This window comes from Pyrus communis, chromosome 15, assembly GCF_041283825.1.
Source record: "Pyrus communis isolate YQ-2024b chromosome 15, ASM4128382v1, whole genome shotgun sequence".
Classification (NCBI taxonomy): domain Eukaryota; kingdom Viridiplantae; phylum Streptophyta; class Magnoliopsida; order Rosales; family Rosaceae; genus Pyrus; species Pyrus communis.
Window position 1 is genome coordinate 30704023 of NC_142579.1, and position 5664 is coordinate 30709686.

General features: G+C 33.9%; 1 pseudogene across 1 annotated transcript; it reads left to right on the top strand.

Annotated features, from left to right (window-relative positions):
- On the top strand, positions 1-1309 carry LOC137719373 (peroxiredoxin-2-like; annotated as a pseudogene). The gene is made up of 3 exons (XR_015957026.1): positions 1-296; positions 582-660; positions 839-1309. The product of XR_015957026.1 is annotated as a peroxiredoxin-2-like (transcript).
- The last annotated feature ends 4355 nt before the right edge of the window (positions 1310-5664 follow it).

The following is a 5664-nucleotide window of genomic DNA, read 5'->3' on the forward strand; positions in this document are numbered from 1 at the left end:
AAGCCCACCATACTCTCCCTAGTAGTCCTCGTAATAGAAGGCTCTACATAGCGACTCCTGTACACCAAACTGCACACCCTTTCGTTCATCCTCCACCGTCCGATCATCGCATTCAATCACCGTAACCGCTGATCAAAAGCGATGGCTCCGATTGCAGTCGGCGATGTTATTCCAGACGGCACTCTCGCCTACCTCGACGAGGAAGACAAGGTCCAATCCGTCAACATCCACTCCCTCGCCGCCGGCAAAAAAGTCATCCTCTTCGGCGTCCCCGGTGCCTTCACCCCCACTTGCAGGTAAAAGCTCGAGGCTTTCGGTTTCCAATTTTATTGGATATAGAATTTTGTGCTAAACCTTACCCACTGTTTGGTTCCCGGGAAAATGGTAGGAAAATGTATAACAAATGAGCCCCGCATTGGTAAAGTTGCTTGCTTCGGTGTGAATTTGTTACTTGTGAAGTGGAAGGTTTACATTGGTGACTGGTTTGAATCGGACGGTTGTAGATATTTGGATTCTTTTCCGATGATTATTAGTTATTTTTCTGAGAAATTGAAGTTCTTGTTTTTGCTGTGGTTGTACAGTTTGAAGCATGTGCCTGGATTCATTGAGAAAGCAGAGGTACTTAAATCAAAGGGTGTTGAGAAAATTCTCTGCCTTAGCGGTATTACTTCTCCCGTTGTCGCTATGCATTGCTGGTTTATTGCTGTTACTCGATGGGGTGTTGTCAGAGAGGCTACTAATGAGCTCACGAATGATAGCTTTGTATGTCTATCAACCGCTCATGAGAATGTGATGCAAATTTGTTTACCAAACTCTTTTATTTTCAAGCTTGCTTGTGGTGAAGGATCCCTTTGTGATGAAGGCTTGGGCTTAAACATACCCCGAGAACAAAGATGTTCTTTTCCTTGCTGATGGCTCAGCAAAATACACCCATGATCTCGGCCTTGAGCTAGACCTTTCAGAGAAAGGGCTGGGAACTCGTTCTAAGAGGTGTGCTCTCTTGATCGAAGACCTCAAGGTGAAGGCTGCAAAAATCGAGAGTGGGGGCGAATTTACCATCTCCAGCGCCGATGACATCCTCAAGGCTCTTTGAATATTTACATTCCCTCACCCCAAGCTTGCTGCTTCTTGTATCTGAAATTTGAGCCTCCCTTTCTGTATTGACTCCAGCCTTTTTAGTCTGGTGGCATCTTATGTCTATGTGGATCTTCAAATCTTCTGTTTAGTAGTTTGTGCATTGAAAACGACGATGCGTTTAGGCGAAGAAATTTAAAATTACTAAAGAATTTTATTTTCCAGGATTTGGGAATTTTCTTTTTTTTTTCTTTTCTATTTTTGAACAAAAAAATATTGTCTACCACTAAGGGGAGGGGAGTGGACTTAGCCTCACAATGAGTTAGCAATAATGTGGTTTAAATTTGTCTTTGGCGAGAATCGAACTTATGACCTCTAGCAATAATATGGTTCAAATTTGTCTTGAGCGAGAATCGAACTTATGACCTTTAGCAATAATGTGGTTCAAATTTGTCTTTGGCAAGAATCGAACTTAAGACATCTCACTTATAAGTGAAGAAGAATATCATTACACCATAATACTAAGTGACGTGAATTTCTTGTTTGAATATTGAATTTTTAATTTTTAAACTCTCACTTTGGAATTAAGAAATGACATTTATTTTCATGTAATTTAGACTTGAAAGGGTTCCAAATTTCTTTTTTGTTTTTCACATGAACATTTAAAATTTTTATGTTTATAAATTCAAATAAGAGAATAGGTACATTTCAATTTATAAATTCTCACTTTTGTCAAAATTTCAAATTTAATTCTCATATCTCAACGTAAGGAGTTATTTTGTGATATATGAGGGAGAATGTTGAAATGATAATAAAGGACATTTTGTAATATATGAGGGAGAATACTGGGACCTAGAGCTCTTTGGTGGAAAATAGATCTAGAAATTGAACGAGACCTTAACATATCGACCCATCGAGGAGGTGCAACGTATCTTTGAGGAGGATTTATATGACATGGAGACGTCAAGGTGACCACGTCTCAAGCTTTTCATAGCAATGTAATGTCTCAAATTTTGACATTTACGGTTTTTTACAAGTCTCTCTCATGTTATAGGGGTTCAATCCCTAAACCACATGTTTAAGCATGTTTACATACTTAGAATTGGAGTTATTCTAATTTTTACACATTGGATATAAATGAGTCTAGTTCATTTGTGTTATTTACACACAACAGAAATGTACGTATTATAAAATACTTGAAAAACAAAGGATCAGAATGACTATAAGAGCAGTTGATTTTTGCCCTTACATATGACTTGTCTCATTTTAAGTAAATAAACATGATTTTAACTATCGGAGTAAACCTCTAGCTTTTTCAACAGTACACAAAAACACAAGGTCAAAGGGGAGGAAACCTATCTTATTTCAACAATATTAACAAGAAATTTTCTAGTGTCAACCAAAGCATAATATACACAAAACCATTGTCGTTAGATTATTGATCTTATTGTTCCATTGCTCCAACACACGTCATACACCAAAGCACCGTAGAATTTTTGCATTAACAAATGGCCCAAATGAGCATTATGAAATTGCTGATTTTGGAGTTTGGGTGATTGTTCCAACCATGATAGGGTGAACCTGGTCCCCTTGGTCCTGCCACTTCTCTAACTCTGTAACTACAATTCAACTTTTAAAATGCCATCAAACTGTCTAAATAAAGCTTAAAAAAAAATTTAATCCAAAAAATGGCATATCTATATTGCAATGCATGCATTTGTTTCACCTAAGAAGCCACAATCACTGGGCAACTTGTCAATTAATCATTCAAACTGCTTAGATTTTGTTTACCAATTGAAAGACAAATAATCTTAGAAAAATGCACTTTCTTATCTAATCAAAACAGTTATTTTTAAAATTTTTTAGGGCTGGTTTAAAATTGTTTTTAAAATGTTTGAAAGCATTTTTTGAATTAATTTTTGGTAAAAATGCAAGTGAATGCTAAAAAAATATTTTAAATACTTCTTTTTTAACTAGTGTTTCTTGCTATAAGCACTTTAAATGCTTATGGAACTTAAAAATATTTTCTCTAAAAACGTTTTTAGTAAATTTAAAAATACTTCCAAACAAACTTTTAGTGTTGATGGACAATGGCCGGCAATCAAGGATGTGGGTCCATATTTTAAGTAACCGTTCAAGGTGTTGCATGTGTATCAACAGAGATAAAAGCATTTAGCGACGAGGATAGGGATTGACGCATGCACTGCCAATTTCTTATCATTGTTTTTTGATAAATTCTACTGCTACAGCTGATAATCTATATTCTAACAAAGCTTAAGACTATCTCTAACCGAAGGGTCCAGAAGATTAAAGGGCGGAAAATAGCCCGAAAAAAGTCTCCAACCGAGGGCTAGGCCAGAGAGCTGTGAAATCTAAGAGGGCCATACGGAATCTAAGAGGGCTAGAGGGCCAGCCCGAGGTTGGCCAACAAATAAAGCAATCATGTCTGTTATAACTGATATGAATATATTTATATTAAAAAAATTAAATATATTCCTGCGGTTATAACTGACAGGTTTGCTTAAAAAAAAATTTGAATACAACGGTTAACTGGCTAGTCGTTGTATTCAAATTTTTTTTTTTTTGGGCCAATTTTTTTTTTAAAATTCTTAAAAATTCTATTTTTTTTCCTATAAATACCTAAACCATTCATTAAATTTAAGTTCTAATTTTTTTGATTTTTTGGATCAGTTATCATTTTAGTTTTTAAATTTAAATAATAAATTATGTTTAGCCCTATGACCCTTTGGCCTTCGGTTGGAGACGGAGACAAATATGGTAATGTACTGTTCATTAAAATATTAATATCTTGAAGAATCTTGGAGGGCCAGAGAGCTAAAACGAGCTATCTGACCAACCATCGGTTGGAGATGACCTAATGCGCGAGTAATTCGAACTTGTATACTTAAAGTGTATGCTGTTATAATCAACTTAATTTTTAATAAAAAAAACATTATAAATTCTACGGAAGTTAAAATTATCTCAATATAAATTAACTGAATATTTTGACAGCTAAGAATATACAGTAAATAAAATATATAAAATGCCCTTCACCTGTTGTTCTGTTTTTACGTGACAAACATAATGAAAAATTGACACAACCTTGTTGTCTGTTTCTGTTGGTTCTGCCTTCATCGTAGTATTACTTCTCAAATACTACGAAGTTCGGTTTTTAACAAATCTTACCAGAAGCGGTCAAAAGGCGAGTTGCTCAAGATGAATATGAATTATTATTCTAAATTATTTCAGTTTATAGAACTTGATGTTTATGATCAAAATAATTGATATTATAAATTATTATATAAAAATTACCTTTATAAAAATCAATTAAAATTAAGATCGTTTAGTCATCGAACTGTGTAAAAACAACTGAACATAATTGGTAAAAGAATTCCGAACTGTCTATGTATTTGGCTATTTGCTATAATAGATTGATTAAACGACCTTAGTTTTAATTCATTTTTTACAGAGATGATCTTTACAGAGTGATTCATAATATGAACGGTTCTGATCATAAGCACAAAACTCTGTAATTTAAATACGAAGAGTTTTGAATTGGAGTTCCTATCTAACTTTAAGTAGCCAACCATTGTTCGAAAAAAAAAAAAAAAAAAAAAAAAAGCCTAAGAAACTAGTTCAGGCATGATTCTGGCAGTTCAATGTTTATTGTCATGTTGAATAATAAGTTTTCGCTCGAAAACCTTTTGGCAGCTCGAAAAAAGTTTTGAAAGTAACGTGATTAAGGCATTTTATTGTTATTCTTTTCAAGACATCCTTTAGTTTGAAAGTATATTTGGAAGTTAGGCAGCTAAGTTGACATCAATAAAACTTGGAACGTTGGGCAGTTGATGTATCAAAATACTTTAACCACTAAAGTTCTATTGACAGACAGTAGAAAACTATGTCAAGCAAGATTTAAACACAAAACTAAACCTTTTTTAATCTTTTGAAAATACTAAATACTTTCCAGTTAAAAGCAAGGAGGGCCACCTTATACTATATATATATATATATATATATATATATATATATGAGTCATGAATGGACTAAAATGTTCTCGGACCTATTATGATATTTTTTTCATATAGAAAAACTGGAGTTAATAATTGTAAATATGTGATGACAAAGAAGGTTTTGACTATTCACATATTCGTAAAAATCGACATCATCGATTCATCGTCACCAAACAAACAAACATTAGAATCTGACCAAAAATCTAGAGTAACAATTTAAGTTGTGGATAAGATGATGATCAGACGATGAACGAGTTGATAGCTAAGAGATGAATTTACGAGCGTGTTGCAAATTATTGCATCGATTTTTAATATTTGTGAGAAGTTCCTCTTAACCCGAAATTTTGATTCCGCCATTGATATATATTATATATAGGTAAGAACTAATGCAGATGTTATAACAAAGTTGGATTTTACAGTTGTACTGTTCAATTTCATTTCTTTACCATGAATGTGACCGCAAGTTGGAAACCAGCAAAAAAGATGAAAGAGGAGGGTCCCATTTTTCTGTACATTCAAAAAATATTTCTGTTGGATTTGAAATTAGCTTCGAGGGACTCAAAAGTGGTTTAGCTAT